This window comes from Tenrec ecaudatus, chromosome 16, assembly GCF_050624435.1.
Source record: "Tenrec ecaudatus isolate mTenEca1 chromosome 16, mTenEca1.hap1, whole genome shotgun sequence".
NCBI lineage: Eukaryota > Metazoa > Chordata > Mammalia > Afrosoricida > Tenrecidae > Tenrec > Tenrec ecaudatus.
In genome coordinates this window covers 46,017,421-46,033,456 of record NC_134545.1, presented here as the reverse complement: position 1 = coordinate 46,033,456, position 16,036 = coordinate 46,017,421, and the positions used below count along the sequence as shown (strand labels likewise).

Below are 16,036 nucleotides of genomic sequence, written 5' to 3'. Positions count from 1 at the left end.
GGGTTATAGATAGATCATTATGAATGGTTTCCCTTTTGTCTCCCCACCTTCTCTTCCTTCCCCTCCTGGTATGACTACTCTCAATATTGGTCCCGAGGGGTTATCTGTCCTGGGTTCCCTGTGTTTCCAGCTCCTATCTGTACCCGTGTAAATGTGCTGGTGTAGCCAGATGTGTAAAATAGAATTGGAGTCATGATAGTGGAGGAGAGAAAGCATTAAAGAACTAGAGGAAAGTTGTGTTTCCTCGGTGCTATACTGCACCCTGACTGGCTTGTCTCCTCCCCAGACCTTTCTGTAAGGGGATGTCCAGTTGGGTCTCCATTCTGCACTCCCTCTCATACACAATGATATGATTTTTTTGTTCTGAGTCTTTGATAACTGATCCTATCGACACCTCATGATCACACAGGCTGGTGTACTTCTTCCATATGGATTTTGTTGCTTCTGAGCTAGATGGCCGCTTGTTTACTTTCAAGTCTTTAAGACCCTAGACGCTATTATCTTTTGATAGCCAGGCACCATCAGCTTCCTTCACCACATTTGCTTATGCACCCGCTTTGTCTTTAGCAATCGTGTTAGGAAGGTGAGCATCATGGAATGCCGGTTTAATAGAACAAAGTATTCTTGCACTGAGGGAGTACTTGAGTGGAGACCCAATGTCCACCTGCTACCTTAATACTAAACCTATAAATATATGTACATAGATCTATTTACCCATCATCATGTATACATATATTTACATTTGTATTTATATTTAGACCATTATAAATGCCCTTTGCCTCCTACTTCCTTCCTCTAGTTCCTTTTACTTTCCTCTTGCCCTATTATTATATTCAGCCTTCATTTGGGTTTCAGTAATTCCTCTCGGTTACATTGCCCTTGATAAAGCCCTATCAGGCTTCTTACACCCTTCCTCATCATAGATTTTGGATCACTTGTTTTTCCCTTGTCCCTGGGTTTGTTAACACCCACTTCCTTTTCCCTACCTTCCCCTCTCCCGTATCCCCCGGGAACTATAAGTCCCATGGTTTTCTCCTCCAGATTGTTTATCCCCCTATCTTATCTAGATAGACCCGCAGAGTTAATAATATGCACAAAAAACAAGACAGAGCAAAACAAACCAACAAAAGAAAATGAAACAACAACAAAAAAGGAAAATCCTGTATATAGTTCAAGGTCTGTTTGTTGTATTTTCCCATCGAGTCTGATGGGGTGCCATGCTCTGACCCCACTAATTTTTGGTAAAAGAATGAATAAATAAGTTATACAGCAGGGAAACTCTAACATTATACTAATACCCCAAGAGGCTCAGTGCAAAGCAATAATCTTAGGTAAGTTTTATCAGGACAAAACAAACTTCTCAGGAACTTGATCAGATCAGATGGACACCTACAGCAGACTTGAATGGCTGATATGGGGATTGTATCAACTGGGCAACCCTAACCTTAGCACTCTATCACACAGAAGGACTAATTGTTAATGACTGTTCAGGCCAGTAAAATGACTGGGAAGAAGTTAATAATTAAAGTATGAAAGGGCCAATAGCTTCAGGAAGCAAGGGGTGGTCTGCATATGACCCTTCTCGCCATAGTCTTGTATTCTGTAATGCTTTGTAAATCATGGCCTTAATACCTGTGACTACAATCCTATTTTGGAGTGAGTTATATTGTGCTAATGCAGCAGGATCGACTGCCTGCCTATTAGAGGATATGACTCATGTTACTTAGTGTCTTTGGAGATTAGCCAACATCTTTGGTATTTGTGTTAAAACAAAAAATACCGGTTTTATTGTGTTTGTTCCCTTAGTAGGAAAACCACCAGTTTCCCACGTAATTGAGAAAAGCAGGAGGCTGGAGCCACAGAACTAGCTGAGCCTAGACCTAGCCCAACCAGCACAGAAATTGTTCATCAATGTACCTAGCCTTTTGATGTCAGAAGGCAAAAACCACAAGTCCATTATAGCCCAACACAGTCAAGATGACATCTTTGTGGATTTTCCTTCCAGACTGAGCATGCACAGACAGTTAGTGCTGACTCACACCTTCCGATAACAGTCACTGCACTAAAAACCTGGCTTGGGTTCAGAGTCGCTTTGGTGACCTAGGTTCTGGTTCGCTCCTTAGTTTGGCTGAGCAAACAAGACTTGCTTTTATTTTTTGGATATTTTGCATCTCTGTAGTTGCACTACGAGACCTGGTGGCTTAGTGGATTATGCGCTGGGCTGTCCTGTAAGATCACTATGAGTTAGAATCTGACCTTGAGTTTGGTAGTTGTGCCAAGCCTCGTGGCACCCTCAGGTGAGCAGTGGACTGCTCACTGCAGGGTCCGTGGCTCAGACCCAGCAGCTGCTCATGGAGAGAAAGTCTGCTTCTGAAAAGTGACAAAGCCTGGGAAACCCCACACAGTTTCACTGTAAGTCAGAATCGACCTGCTAGCAGTGGGGTTTATTTGGATTACTTGTGCTAACAACTTTGTTCAATTCACTCTCTTGCTCTGGATCCTGCGTCTGGTTTGCCTGAGTCTGACTTCCCGTTCTGGAGATGTGAGACCTGATCCACAAGCTTCTGAAGGCTTCAGAGTCAATAGTCAAGTTTGGGGTGATTGAGGAGAATCCTCCAGAAGGATGTCTGAACTACAGATTTAGGCTTTGCCAGTCTCTATAACCACGTGAGCCATGCCCCGAACAGTTCACGAATGGTGTGAGACGCTGAGCTAAGGCGGAACCCTGGAGCGTGAGGGGCACTGCTGTGGGGAAAATGGTGGTTGCTATTAGAGATGAGGTGAGTAAGGATTTTGAGATCGGGAGACGATGGGGTATTCAGGTAGGCCAGAAATGAATCACATGTATGCTTGTAAGAGTGAAAAAGAGGAGATCTGAACACACTCACAAGAAAAGGAGAAGCCCACATGACCACAGAGACAGGAGTGATATGACCACAAGCCAAAGACCATCAGCAGCCACCAGAACATGGAGATTCACGGACCTCCTGAATCTCGGATTGGGGCCCAATGGTTCTGATTTCAGACCTCTGACCTCTAAAATTGTGAGGAAAAACATTACTCTAACCCACCAGGTTTACAATAATTTGTTTCAGCAGTCATAGGAAAATAATACAGCCCACATAGTTACCATGGCCACATTTACTAAAAACAACTTTAACAATCTGCAATGACATGTATCCTTAGGACATACTCCACTATGAATGCACAGTCAAATACTGAATTTTAAACACATTTAAGATAACCCTGGCATATTTATGCTGTCAATTAGATATATATTTGTTTCATTTTACTTTTGATCTTTAATGATACTTTCAAATTGTAATTAAATTTTATTTTACATAATGTAAAACTTCTTGGCTCCAAAGTCAAATCTATAAAAAAAGAGATATATTCACAAATGTGTTAGCATTTCTATCCCTGCCATTTATCTCTTCCCTATATGCAACCATTATTTTGATAGTCTACCCAAGGACCACATTTTTAATGATATAAACTATAAAAATCACTGCCATCAAGTCAGTATGGACTTATAGGGACCAAACAGGACAGGGCAGGGCTACCACCAGTGAGATTTGGAGACTCTCTTTATGGGAGTAGAAAGGCCCCATCTTTCTCCTAAGGGGCAGCTGGTGGTTTTGAACTGCTTACCTTGCGGTTAGCAGCCTAATGCTTAACCACTACTCCACCAGGGCTCCTTATATAAGGTAATACATTTACATTTGTATCCCCGCTCTTTTCTTGGAACAATGTAGTCAACTACATACACACAAGTATGATACATCTTGCTTTTCTCTTATTATTTTGACGATTACTATAGCAGCAGTTTCCATTCCATTCTACAACTGCATAGTACTTCATGTGGATGTCCGTGATTTAACAGCAGAAATACGCTGTTTCCACATTGTTTTTAAAAAGGTATTACAAATAGTGCTGTCATGAAGAGCCTCCTGCAGAGTTTACTGCAGTTGCACTGTTCCGTCACGAGACTAAACCTGTGAGAGACAGAACCCAACAGGATGTTCTGTTTCTCCAGGTCCCACAAGGCTCCCGACTTGGACTACTTTTCTGCTGCTCATTTTAATGGAAAATGGGAGTTTTCCTTCCCTGACAGTTCTGGGATCTCACTTTCACAGGTTACATTGTATTATATTTGGGATACATTCCTACGGATAGCACTGATAAGGCAAAGGGCAAAAAACAAATGCAATTTTACAAGATATAGCCAAATTCCCCTCCAAAGTGCCAATTTGCACTTTCACCAAGAATTTTCAATCTAGCATAGTGAACTTCCAACTTTTTGAGTGCTGACAAGTTATTAGGCTATTTAGCCTTACTTTATTCATCTATACAATGGATGACAAAGGACTTACTTCATGAGGCTGTTGTAAGGATTGAGTGAAACAAAACATGTAAAGCAATTACCACATTGACTGGAACAACTTCAGCTCTCAATAAATGGTAACTGCTATGATAATAGGGGACTGTGATAGATAATGCAAGAATATTAAAAATCTCAAAGAAGTTAGCTTTACAAATTATAACATGCTTAGTAGGCTTCCTTTCCCAATTCACTGGATATACACAGACTTAAAGTAAGTGTTGTTTTCACCATTAAAAAAAGATCAAGCTTACTGGCCAGATGAACACGGTCCCCTGGCTGTGTTCAGCCAAACAACACACAGGTCTAGAAGGAGAACAACAAACTAGTGAAGTAGGTGCACCTTAGAATAAACCTGCATGTGATTTTATTTATTTATTTATTTTATTTTGGTGGTGGTGGTGGTGGTGGTGGGTGGTGGTAGTGTGCATGTGATTTTAAAAGGCAGCATTTACCCAAGGACAAAGTTCAGAAGAGCTAGGGAAGAAAGAGGAATGGATACAGGAAACACAGGAGGAAGGGGGATAAGTGGTGCTGGACTGTGGGAATTACAATCAATGCCATGAAACCAAATGTGTGTGAATTATTAAATGGAAATCTTATCTGCTCTGTAACCCTTGGCCCCAATCACAACAAAAAAATTGCAAAATAAATGTGCTTTCACTAATTGATGGCAAAAGAAAGGAAACTGGGAGGTAAAGACAGTCTAAGCTGAAAGAAGTTCTCACGCATAGATTACTCTGTGATAATATATGGTGACTGATAGCTGACAGTATTCCAATCAATAGAACTAACATGAAAAAATGTTTTGGGAACTGTGGTGTGCACCGGAGAGCTCTGACAATTATTTTCTTTGAAAGGCGTTCATTTACATTTGGAAATGCAAGTAATTAACTGGACATTTGGTGATGTAATGCACTCAGCTGCTGAGTGAAAAGCTGCCCAATCCACTCAGAGGGTACCTCGAATGGAAGCCCTGGCAATCTACTTCCAAAATACCACTGCTGTTGAACACACAATGGAGTGCAGTTCTACACAATATTGCTAAGAGTCAGAATCAACTGAGAAGCAATTGGCTTTGGAGGTGGGGTAGGTGTTTTCATGACACTAAGAAATTATTAGTTTAGCTGCATGAATGGTTTACAGCCTGGTAGTGTAAATGGCTGCTAGATGGATTTGCTACCAGTCCAAACCCACCCAGAGGCTCCATGAGAAAAAGGGCAAGCAGCCTGCTTTTGTCAAGACTACAACCAAGGAAAGCCCACGGGGCAGTTCTCCTATCTCACATGGGGTTGTATGAGTCAGAATCAACAAATGGCACACAACAATAATCCTTATTTTTTAATGATATACATTGAGTATGTACACATAAAATGGTATCAGGGAATTCCTTCAAAATAATACGGTAGGTGGGCATCCAGGGCAGATAATCCCTTCAGGACCAGTGGTGTGAGTGGCGATACTGAGAGGGTAGAGGGAGGATGGGTTAGAAAGGGGGAACCGATTATAAGGATCTACATGTGACCAACTCCCTGGGGGTCGGACAACAGAAAAGGGGGTGAAGGGAAACTTTGGACAGGGCAAGATATGACAAAATAATAATTTATAAACTATCAAGGGTTCATGAGGGAGGGAGGGGAAAAATGAGGACCTGATGCCAGGGGCTTAAGTGGAGAGCAAATGCTTTGAGAATGATGAGGGCAATGAATGTATAAATGTGCTTTACACAATTGATGTATGTATGGATTGTGATAAGAGTTGTATGAGCCTCTAATAAAATGATTTTAAAAAAATAATACGGGAGGGTTGTATAGGAGTATACATGAAACAAGATCAGTTGAGAATTGATAACAACCTGAAAGAATTGAAGAAAAAATTCAAGCCCTGAGTTGCTATACTGAAGGATTCAAGTATCAAAAGAAAAAAGCAAAGAGACCACTACATTGGTCAAAAAGAATTGGTTAAAATGCTTACTCATTCAAGAGGCAGCATGTGGTCAAGAACAGATAGCACTGAAGGAAGAAGTCTAAGCTACACTGAAACAAGTATCCAGGAATTACTGGAGTACAAATTGAAATGTTTCAACACACTGATGAAGCACTGGAAGATTTCACTAGTCTATCCTAAGAAATTTGGAGAAGCACCACCCAACTGGAAGAAATACACATTTGTGCCCATTCCAGAGAAAGGTGACCCACAGAATGTGAAAATTATCAAACAGTAACAATATCACAGGCAAGTAAGATTTCCATAAAGATAATCAAAAAGTGGATAAAGCAGTACATCAACACAGGGAGCTGCCAGAAACTCAAGTCAGATTCAAAAGAGGATGTGGACCATAGACAAGAGCTCAGTCTCTGGAGAAGGACAAAGGGCCATTGAGAAAGAGGAAGACCCTGAACAGATGGACTGACACAGTGGCTACAATAAAGGGCTCAAACCTACTGCAACTGTGAGGATGGCTCAGGACCAGGCAGGGTTTCCTGATATTGTACATATGGTCTCTGAGTCCGACAATCACAGTAGAGCACTGTACTGAGAGTTGAGCGTAAAGGAACTGATCAAAGCATAACTTAGGTTTAAAACGGTATCAGGTAAATTGGCAGGGCAGTGGAACGATGTGATTTGCCAGGTAAGAAATGAAATGTATTTGTGAGATGGAAGCTCACTGAAACAGATGAGAGATGGGAGCAGGTTAGGATACAAGCCATTTAGGAGGTTGTCAGTACTGGTATGGAATTAAATACTCATCAGGCTCTATCAGGCAACCCTTAATATTTCAAATCCGTCAATAGCACCACTCCTTGAATTACCCATTATTCCAGTGTAGTAACATAATAGTTTTCTATTCTTCCTTTGAAATGACTCACCTATCTTTCTTGTCTCCTAACTGTAACCTGAGATCAAGTTTTTATCACCCAATGCTTAGCTTACTAAAAGTACTTCTCCTTTTATGATCTTGTTTATATCTCTCACCTTTCTAATATTCCTGGACACAACCATCATTAGGCAAATTTTCCTAAAATGTTGCTCTTGCAGCACACTATTCTTCAGATAAGAAACTTCAATGATCACTACTGGAGTATCACTGCAAACTCACTGGCTCACCAAGTCCTATAGGAAATCTCCACCTCATGAACCCCAACTGACTCCCTTGGTTAAAGCAGTGTTATCACGATCTGATTCTCTTCCCATCTTTGAGTCCACACCAGCCAAAGCAGCTTTCAAACTTGAACATGTACATGCATCACCTGGCAACCTTGTGATCCTTCAGTAGTTGTGGGCTGGAGTCTGAGATCCTGCTTTTCTAACAAGGTGATGCTGACGCTTCCAATCTAGTACACTTTGGTACCAGAACAGTCTGCCGTTATGACCTTACAATCTAACTTTTTAAATGTATGTAAACCTTTCTCCCCAAGACAGCTCAGCTACAAATAATTTGTATTTTTTATAGCAAGACTTCAAAGAAATCCAATTCAATTCTTATGAGATCCCATAGGTAACAAGCACTGTGTAGGTGTTGAAAAAATGGGGGAGGGGGGGGAGGAGATCTTGCTTCATGAGTACACAACCAAACAACAAACTGCCATCAAGTAAATGCTCACTAGTAGTGACCCCTTGTTTGTTTATGGGAGTGGAAAACCAAGTCTTTCTTCTTTAGAGCTGCTGGTGGTTTAGAACTGCCCACCATGCAGGTCACAGCTCAACATGCAACCAATGCACTTCCAGGGCTCCTCTGGAGTACACAGTATAGAAAAATTAGAAGATAAATTTAAGTTATGATAATATCTTTATGACTATTCAATTGATCACTTATGTAAATATATTCAATTTATCAAGTTAAATAATAGAATTCCACATTTCCCCCACCAACTTCTTAAAGTTCCTGTGTATACACAGAATATATCTGAAAGACATGAGAAAATAATATTAATTTATAAATTATCAAGGGTTCATGGGGGAGGGGGAGCGGTGAATATCTCTGAAAGGATAAATGCTAGAAACTAGACAAATTGAGAAAGGATGGGCACAAATTCATTCAAAGTTATTAACTTAATCAGAAAGATTACAAGTAATGATAAATTTGATTCAGTCAGTTCTAAAATAACCATTGGGAATCCAAAGGCCTGGATATTTAAAAAGCACAGACTAAATTGCTTTCTTTTCTTCTCCACGCCTGGTTGGTATGAAAAGGAAAGGTCTGACAACATCTAAAAGTCAGATGGACTAAGAGCTCAGAATGTTAAAAGAAAAAATATCTGAAAATATTTTATAAGATATTAGTAATAATTACGCAAGAGGTAATTAAGAGTATCAAAGAACATAAGCAATTCAGTTTCCGGAGAATTATTCCTATAGCAAAGTCCTGCATCTGTATTCTGTAACGACTACATGAAATCTTACCTAGGAGAACATCAACAAGTTTCAAATGTGGATGAAAGTACACCAAAAACAATAAAAAGATATTTAAGATTCAGTTTTAAGTGAATTTAGGTAGAAAACTATTCTATTTCCAAGAATGCAGCTTATACAAATATTTGTACGCGTGTAAAATTATATATGCACAAGGCTATTCACTCATAATATTCATTGTAATATAAAAGCCTTAAAAATAATCTAAATGAAAAAAATCTAAATGTCCATCAGTCAGGAACAGGTGAAACTGATTAGGAAAGAAACGTCGCTCTTAAAAATAAGGCAGCTCTTCACACTCATCCATGAAACCAAATTCAGGACTTACTTAGTGGGGGAAAGTGCATAAATAGTTGGCAATTATATTAGGGGGCTTTAAAAAATTCATAGAAAAATGGAGTTAGAAAGTAGTTGAAAGCTTCCCACTAACTTATTCCACAATTATCATTTGAAGTCCCTGTGTATGTAGAAACTATCTCTGAAATAATACCCAGGAAGTAAGCCTGGCTGTCTCCTGGGAGAAGAGCACTTTTCCATGTCCCTTTAACGTTTTTAGAATCGTGAACCTTGAGGGCAACACTAAACCTGCAGGTTGGGGAGAGGAGGCAACCTGCCACATCCATACAGAAACAAACCAGGAAGGAAAAAGAAAGAGCGAGGGACTAGACTCCATACCGGCACACCAAGCCCTGAGGATGGCATTCATCCCTGCACGGAGCTGCAAAGACACAGAGAGGGCTGTAGGGCTGACAACAGCTCGAGACATGATGTCCCCTCGCTGGAGCACACCACATCAGAAGACAATACTGGGGACACATGACAGGGAGTGTGTCCAGTCTGACAACCTTCACAGTGGAGCAAACCACAAAGTGAATATAACAGACCAACAATGGGAGGAAAGCAAAGCCACGGAATGCCTGAGGAATCCCCAAAATAGACTTCAGGCTAGGAGGGGCAGTTTCCAGAACCCCCAGGACCCCTACCAAAGGAGGAGGGACCCCTGTCTCCCCTACCAGTGGAGAGGTAATCATAAAGGTCAGCAGACAGACCTCAAATGATAGATGATCTTTCGGGGGGGGTTGCTAGTTTTTGTTCTTTTTATTCAATGTTTTCTTTTCTTTTTGTTTTGTCTGTTATTGTTATTTTGCCTACCGATGTAAGATAGGCATGGGAAGCAAGCTGGAGGAGAAAGCAACAGGACTGATGGTTCCAGAGGGAGGAGGAGGCAGGGGAAAGGAGCGGTGAGCAAGCAACGCCATAGACAGGAACTAGGGAATTAAAAGCAACAATGAGAACATAAAAAATCCAGTGGTGTTGGAGCAAAAGCAATCTAGCTGGGAGAAATTACTAAGAGGTAGAAGAAGGGTGAGTGTGATGGTGGGGCAGGAGGAAGGTAAAAGGAAACAGAGGAAACATCTAGGAAGCAAGGCTATGGATAGAGATAAAAATGCAGGTGTGTACTTATGTAAATATATTAATTCATAAAAATAGAGGTATTGGCCTAGGTGCATCTATTCATATGGCAATCCATTGAGGAAGTGGACAGACTCTGGGCCTCTGCTCAAGCCCTGCCTCAATGCAAAAACACTTTATTCTAACAACCTGGCAATCTGTGATGCTCACCCTCACAACACAATCACTAAAGACAAAATAGGTGCATAAGCAAATGTGAAGAAAGCTGTTGGTGCCCGGCTATCAAAAGATATAGCATCTGGGTCTTAAAGGCTTGAAGTTTAAACAAGCAGCCATCTAGCAGAGAAACAAGCACACATGAAAAAAGCACCCCAGCCTGTGTGATCATTAGGTGTTGACGGAATCAGGTAGCAGGCACCAGAAGACCAAAAACAAACAAAAAAACATATTGTTGAGAATGAGGGGGGCCAGAGCAGACTCAAAACTGATCTATAGATCATAGGACAATCCCTCACAAAAGGGTCACAAGGAAGGGATGAGTCAACCAGGGCACAGTACAGCACTGATGAATCACATTATTCCTCTGGTTCTTTGAGGCTTCCTCATCCCCCACTATCATGACCCTAGTCCTGCCTCTCAGTTCTGTGTACACTGGTTCACATAAGAGCTCACAACACATGGAATCCAGGTCAGATAAACCCCACAGGTACTGAATTGGGAGTAGCGATACCAAGAGGGTAAGGAGAAAGTGGGGGGAGGAGGGAAGGAAGGAGGAACCAATTGCAATGATCGACACATAACCCACCCACCTCCCAAGTGGGTGAAGGGAGACAGTGTTCGGTTTAAGACATAAAAACAATAATCATTTATAAGATACCAAGGGGTCATGAGGGTGGAAGTGGGGGAGGGAAAAAAGTGGAACTGATACCAAGGCTCAAATAGAATGTATATGTTTAGAAAATGATGATGGCAACATATGTACAAAAATGCTTGAAACATGTTGTAAGAGCTAAAAGAGCCCTCAATTAAAATTTTTTTTAAAAGAGATTTTAAAAGTGCCTGGCAAAATGTTACACAAATGTCAAGATGACTCAACCTTCCCCATGAAGCAAGACTATACTGGTGACCAAAACTTTCATTTTCTTCTCAACATTGATTTTTTTGGGGAAACCCCAAATTAAAACATATCCTATAAACACCTGCAGGGTAGCAAATTCCATGTGCTTTTCTAGCTATAGCCTCTAACTCCCATGAAAGGACCTTTTCCTGATGGGTCTGGGGAAGAGAAGCTTCAGATGGGTATACTTGTTAACAGGATTCATTGTGACTGCCAACCAGCAGGGTATAAAATGGGCCATCTCAGGAGGCAGGGGTCAAATTACTACCAACAAGAGCCAGGGGTGCAGCACATCCCCTGGACCTTGAGATCCCTGCCCAGTGAACCTCCTCCACTTGAGAAGCAGAGGGGCATCAACAGCAGAACAGGAGCCAGCCAACAGAGCAAGTAAACCTGAGTGCTTTCAGGCATGAGGCGGCTGGCATGGGAAGCGGGGTGCCCCTGGGAAGCTAGGTTGGCTGTCCCAAGGAGCTAGAGCTGAGTGCCTTCAGGTTGAGGCTTAAAGGGGTGTGGCATGCCCTTTGGACATTAATTAGCAGCCTTAAAGGAACTTTATAATGTCCTGACTCAATAACTGTATCCTGAGCATTTCTCAGCTGAATTGTAACCTAACTTCCACAATAAACCCTATAATCACAAGCATTGTCTGAGAGTTTTGTGTTACCATTGCAATGAATTCTAGAACCTAGCAATGAAAGTAGAGTACTGTGGGAGGCAGAGCAACACCTTTTCATTAAGGCAAACAAAGACAACCATTCTACAATGAGGAAAGCAGACCATCAATGTTCACAGGCCAGAGATCTCAATGGAGTCCTCCCATTCACAGTCCTCCTTATACAGGATCAGTGGACAAAGAAACTCACCACATGATCAAAACTGGTGGCAGTTCAATTCTTCACCGTCCAAAGCAGGACTACAGACACAGGGGGAAAGGGCCATGACTGGAATACGTACACAACTGTAGGTTTTAAATTTATAGGATGGTTCTGGGCTTTGACTACCTGGCTACCTGTAGTCAGGGATGACTCACTCCAAGAGGCCTGGAATCTTAGCCATCAGAAACCCAACTTTTAGACCACATGGGGCTATTTTTGACAAATCATTAAGAAGCCCAGACAAGTTCCCCATTCGCCCTGCAAATCTGAGCACAAAACTGCCCCTCCTTGGGTTTGCCTGGAGTTTTCACAATTTCAAACACACTCTGAGGGTATAACTGCCACATTTGTGGTTAATGGTCAGAGAATGCAAATGCATTCTGAACTCTAATGAGTGGGAAGGCTTTAAAAAATTTTGGGGGAAAAATCCATTATTTTTTCATTGTACTTTTCTATGAACTTTTAAAAGTTCCCTCAGACAAGTCTCTGTCAGCAACTATTTTTCAAAGACTAGAAACTCATTTTTGGTTCTCCCAACCATCTCCACCCAGTGACTCAGCGACTAAAGGGGTGGGTCTCACTGTGGAAGTCTCATGGATGGCATGAAGCCCAGGAACACCGTCCCTAACACAGTTCTGAGGGGGAAAATGCAATATGGGAAGGGTAACTGAAGTAGGCCAACAGCACATATTACAATTTTCCAAAATCAGCCTCTGCATTCGGAAGGGCCATTTAAATCAGTCGGCTAGAGCTCTTAAATAAAAACCCGGGAAGCATGTGTACCTCTGCACAGATGAGGGACGGCAGCCACTAGTGAATGAGGTAGGAGCGAGTGGCAGCTTAAGTTAGCCTGGCCAAAATGGCCCTCCCTAGAACCTGAAATTCTTTCCCTGCTTGCAGGGAAACTCATGAATTAGGACAGACCAGATTAGCTCCGTATCAACTGGCAAATGCAAGGGAGCTTAACTGCAGTCAGACGATATCACTCTGACTTCATTTCATGTCTATCATTCAGTGGTGGTCATCGGCCACCTCCCGGTGTTCGCATGGGACGGCCGGACACCAGCACCCGTGTGCTATTTTAGGGAACGGATACGGTGAATGCAATCTCTAAGTATAAACCAAACCCACCGGGGTCGAATGGATTTCGACTCAGAAACTGACCCCGTTTACAATTTTAGGTTTAATTATTCTGTCCTAGAGTGCACTACGCACAATAAAAATTTCCCAAGTGTTCCTCAATTTGCTGTGTCACGAGAATGTCTATTCCCCAGCCAGACGTGGCTCCCAGCGCTGCTCGCTGGGGAGCCCATTCCGCCTGGCCGGAGGTCCCTTCGGCAAGGCCACCTGTGGTCTCAGCCCCTCCACCTGTGGTCACCTGCCAGAGAGAGGGTGGGCGTCACTGCTCTTCCCGAAAGGCCGAGGGGCAGACAGGACAAGACTTCCTGGTAGTCCAGCGCGCCTCACCTGGCTCCCCGCCCCCATCCCGCTCCAACTGGCTACTCGGTGGCCCAAGTCCCGAGGAGGCACGCAGTCTCCCACCACCCAGGGGCCCGCACGGCCCTCCGCTTTGCCCTGGCCTTGACATTCCCACGTCCACGAGGCCAGGCACCAGGGCGAGCCGGGGTCAGACGTGACTCAGGGGGTCCTGGGGTGCGAAAGGCAGGGCGCCGGTCCTCACCTGACTCCTAAGCAGCCGCGCCACAGCCCGACCGGTCTCCCGCAAGATGGAGCCCGGGGCGGGGCGAGGTGGGACGGGCCCGGGGCGGGGCGGGGCCTGGCGTCCCGGGGCGGGGCGAGGTGGGACGGGCCCGGGCGTCGCGGGGCGGGGCCTGGCGTCCCGGGGCGGGGCGAGGCGAGTGGGGAAGGGCACGGGGCGGGGCCTGGCGTCCTGGGGCGGGGCGAGGTGGGACGGGCAAGGGGCGGGGCGAGCCCGGGGCGGGACCGGGCGTCCCGGGGCGGGGCGCGGCGAGTGGGGAAGGGCACGGGGCGGGGCCTGGCGTCCAGGGAGGGGGCGCGGGGCGGGGCGAGTTGGGAAGGGCACGGGGCGGGTCCGAGCGTCCCGGGGCGGGGCGGGGGCGGGGCGGGGGTGGGGCGCCGGGCGTCCGCGCAGCCCGTTAGCACGCGGCCGCCGGTGGAACGCCCCTGGAGCCAGAGTAGAGGCGGGGGCAGCCCCACCCTGCGGGGCCTGCGAAGCAGGTTTGATCAGGTTTCTCAGCTCCAGGGACCCTGCTCCAACTCTGGGCCCTGTCTGAGCTCTCTGGAGACATCCAGTAAATGGTAGCGGCTCTGGGTCTTGTGCAGTAAGATTTCTTGGCTGCTGCTTCCCTGAGCATTGATTGTGGATCCAAATGAAATTAAGTCCTTGGCGATTTTTATCTTTCCTTCCCCTTTGTCGTGATGTTATCTATTGGTGCACTTGTGTGGATTTGGGTTTTTTTATATTGAGTTGCAATCCTTATTGAAGGCTCCAGTCTTTGAGCTTCATTAGAAAGTCGTTTGAGTCCTCCTCATTTACAGCAAGCACGAATGTGTCATCTACATATTGCAGGTTGTTAATAAGCCTTCCTCCAATGCTGATGCTGTGGTCTCCTTTATATAGTCCTGTTTCTTGGTTTACTTGCCCAGCAGGCAGATGTAATAAGTATGTTGACAAGCTTGACACACACCTCTCCTGATTAAACTGTGCTGCATTCCCTTGCCTCTTGGTCCATGTACAGGTTCAGCAGCATGAGCACAATTTAGTGTTTTGGAATTCCCATCCTTCTCAATGTTTATCCATAGTTTGTTATGATCCACACAGTAAAATGAATCAGTCAACGAAACACAAGGATGCATCTTTCTGGTGTCCAGCTGACATCAGTAATGCTATCCCTCAGACCATCTCCTCTTCTGAATCCAGCTTGAATTTCTGGCAGCTCCTTGGAGACATACTGCTGCAACCGTGTTCAACAAAATTTTCTGTGCAGGTGAAGAGCAAGGATGTCTTTGAGGAGTAGGCATTTTCAGTCATCTGACCCAAGCCATGGTATTTTCAATCGTCTCATGTATGTGAAGGTTGGACCTTGGCTAAGGAAGACCGATAAAGAATCGATGCGTTTGAGCTATGATGCTGGTGAAGAATACACAAAGTACCATGGTGTGGGGGTAGCCAGCCCCTCACAACTAATCACAGATTTGGTAGGTGCAATTGTACGGTTAAGATATATAAAGATTATAGTAAAGTCATGGAGAATAGGGAGGGATGGGAGAGTAAATTAAGAAGTGAGACACATTTCATAGTAGCATGCTTACCTCAGCTCCTCTTGGTGGTACACGTGGAGGTGGGGGATGAGTGGGCAAGAGAGAGAACAGTATGAGGTTTTATTTCTAACCAAAGCTTATATATCTTTGGGGGCATGCAAGTCCTGATTACAGATGACAATCTATGTCATAGGAAGGGGTACTAACACAGGCAATACAAGCAATAAAGGGGGATGACCTAGAGGTGTATACGCAAGAGTAAAGAGAGCAAATAGGGGTACATATGTGACAAGATGGGTGGACCCTAGATTCAATATAGTGACCTAACCTTAGTCATCCTTGAGTGGACCCAGGCTTGCCTTCCAGCACTCCTTCAAGGGAACAATATCAGAAGGGAGTGGCCCCTACTTAAGGTGAGTCAGATTATACAACCTTGTTGCTCTAGAAACCCTTAAAGAGAATAATCTCTGACCTATTTTCATTGACCGCCTAGTGAACATTTACCAGGTAGCAAGCAGCATCTTGGGTTTGGCATATATTTGGGGGAGACTACTTGGGAGAAATCTTTCTGTTTCCTACACCATGGACTGACTG

General features: G+C 44.0%; 1 protein-coding gene across 2 annotated transcripts in view; it reads right to left on the bottom strand.

Annotated features, from left to right (window-relative positions):
- Positions 1–13,956, bottom strand: part of ANXA7 (annexin A7) — a 43,790-nt gene extending 29,834 nt beyond the window's left edge. For both annotated transcript variants that reach the window (XM_075533318.1, XM_075533319.1), the window contains exon 1: positions 13,881–13,956. The gene's annotated coding sequence lies outside the window, so the exon portion shown is untranslated. The remainder of the gene's footprint in view (positions 1–13,880) is intronic.
- Between the last annotated feature and the right edge of the window lie 2,080 nt (positions 13,957–16,036).